The sequence below is a fragment of the Tenrec ecaudatus genome, chromosome 3 (assembly GCF_050624435.1).
Source record: "Tenrec ecaudatus isolate mTenEca1 chromosome 3, mTenEca1.hap1, whole genome shotgun sequence".
Taxonomy (NCBI): Eukaryota; Metazoa; Chordata; class Mammalia; order Afrosoricida; family Tenrecidae; genus Tenrec; species Tenrec ecaudatus.
Genome location: NC_134532.1, coordinates 84,597,469 through 84,600,186, shown reverse-complemented (window position 1 = coordinate 84,600,186; position 2,718 = coordinate 84,597,469). Strand labels below are relative to the sequence as shown.

Here is a 2,718-nt window from a genome sequence, read left to right as displayed (position 1 = left end):
AGGTTCTGCAGTCTTAACACCATGAAAGCATTTTTATACAATATTGTCAACCTTAATTTTCCCAAATGATAAAATAAAAATTAGTGATATATTCTGTAGAGTTCTGAATTAATAGAAATTTTCTCTTTCAATAAATATTATAGTAAATTCATATTATGTATCTCTTTATTGTGATTTATTTAATATATTTGATTATATAAGGCATTATATACATGTTCAATAAAAAGGTATTTTACTGAGTAATAACTATTGAACATTTTTATTTATTGCCTATTGTTGAGTAACAAAATTTAGAGGACTATATCAACTGAGTCAAATAAATATTGAAATGTAGATTAAAAGCTAGATCTTTCCAATGAAAAATGCAAAGAACAAATGAAATCCTAAGCTGCCTTTAAGAGAGAGAGAGAAAAATCACATCTATAGATGAACTGTAGATGTTTATGATATAGGGAAATTTAAAATAAATTGTAGGAGCCATAGAGCTAATTAAATTTACACATGACCTTTTTTCTGAATTATAATATCAGAATAACAGGATAGCTATGATAGAAAACATAGCAATGTTTTTAAAGCTATAGAAATTGCCCATATGTTAATGTTGGACATTGAATAAAATTCAATTAATTGCCTGCATTCTTTTATCATTTTAATTTCTAGAGTCATTATAAACCACTAGAATAATAAACCATCTCTAGAGGATTAAATTTGCATAATTAAGCATTGCAACAAATCTGGAAGCCAAGCCAAATAGCTTTGAAGCCTGTATTTTGGTAATCTACAATTATTTATTTATTTATTTTGCTTTTCAATTGCCAATGACCTTACAAATATAGGTGATCTCTTGGATATGTCAGATTATTTTTGCATCCAATAGTGGGCATAGTGATTTTCTCTACTTAAAAACATGTGTCTAATCTGTATCGAAATTATGAATATTTGTGACCATCAGCATCTATAACTGAAGATGTTTCTGAGGCACGTGTTCTTGGTGAATTGTATTTAAAATGAAAGATTATAACTTTGGTATTACTGGTTTGGGGCATATAAAACCAAAACTGAGCTTAAGGACTAGTTTAGTTTCTCAGTGTGCTAGTGTATTTAATGATGTGCTGTAAGGATTTCTTTATTCATTTCTAAATCTTTATCAATGCAGAAAGTGAATTCCTCTCTTTTTCTATAGCTTTAAAATATGAGTATATTAATTTTAAATAAGGCAGATAAAAGATCTGTATCTTTAAAAATTGGATTCATATTTTTTGGCAAAATTACAAAAAATTAATGAGAAAATATTATTTATCTTAAGCATAACTATAGTAGTAAAAAGCTTAGATTATATCATTTATATCACTTTGATAATATTGGAATTTTATGGCTGAGGGTAACTTTAAAAGCCTTGGATATCTAGAGTTATTTTTTAATTGTATACAACGAGTAATTAAATGTACATATAAGGGCATCATTGGAAGCATAGAAAAATCATTTTATTTTTGTAGATCTCATGGCACCATCCAAATTTGATTTTGGCAATTTTACTTTTCAATTAAGTTCAGAAATAGCAAGAATGCACTGCTGTGCATGTCATTTTCTCTCTTGCCTTTACTTAGCATTGGAATACTAACCATTTCCTAGTTATGTTATCATAAGATCAAGGCACAGGTATATAAAAACCAATAAAACACAGCTAATTGTATCAAATATTTCAAATGAGAAAAATCCAAATAGCTCCTCGGTTAATGGTATGGAAAAATCCCACCACAATATCTCTAGCAATTACTTGTTTTTAATTAAAGGAAGACTTCAGCGTCTTCGGGTTCCTTTGTCCTTGTTTGCAATTGTGTTTGGAGGAGTATTTTATGTCTGGTTAGATGTGTAAACAATTTACAAAAGAATTACCTCGTTATAATCTAATGGAACATTTTATTCCTGATTGAGAAAGTATTATTTATCCTAAATGCAGTTGTTTAGAAACAAATAAATCCAAAGTCACTGTCTTCCAGTCTATTCAGGTGCATAGTAACCCCATAGGATGGAGACCTGCTCCTGAGAGTTTCCAGTGTTTCAGTTATCCACGCAGCAGACTGCCACAGTTTTCTCCCATGGAGTAGGCAGTGAGGTTGGAGGACTCACCTTTCTGTAAGTAGTTGAATGCTTAGCCACTACATCATTGAAAAATATGAACTTCTGTTGCTTTTGTAAACAGTTTTAATTGATGTAAAGAACATTCTGATTCCCCACTTCTCAATCCTGCCAGGGGAGAGTGCGCCCACTACCACAAATTATGCAGCCGAGTTTCCCACATTTGTGGAAATCTCAGGGGTCAACACATCCGAGTGCAATGGATAAGCCTCACTTTGGGAAGACCACCTTCATGATCATGGTCTCTCCCCTACCTGGTAAGTATGAACATTCTGATTTTATATATTTTACTTAAGCACAATTTTCTTTGCTTTAACTTTGCAGACACTGGATATTTTTTCTTTCTAATCTTCTCTACAAATAATTAAAGTGCAGCTCTAGACACATTCTTCCTGTGTAACTCAGCATATGAATACCTTGGACTATTCACCTGTGGTCCTCTTTTTATGATATCTAATGTTGAGCTGTTTTGAAGATTTCTATTACTATTGTAGAAGGGCACATAGGGCCAAGCAAAGGGAAAGAAAAGTTAGGAAAATGTGAGAAGGAACGTTTCTTGATGATCCTATGGCCCTAAAG

At 31.5% G+C, this 2,718-nt stretch overlaps 1 pseudogene; it reads right to left on the bottom strand.

The window, feature by feature from the left end:
• Positions 1 to 2,253: 2,253 nt before the first annotated feature.
• On the bottom strand, positions 2,254 to 2,404 carry LOC142443849 (U1 spliceosomal RNA; annotated as a pseudogene).
• Between the last annotated feature and the right edge of the window lie 314 nt (positions 2,405 to 2,718).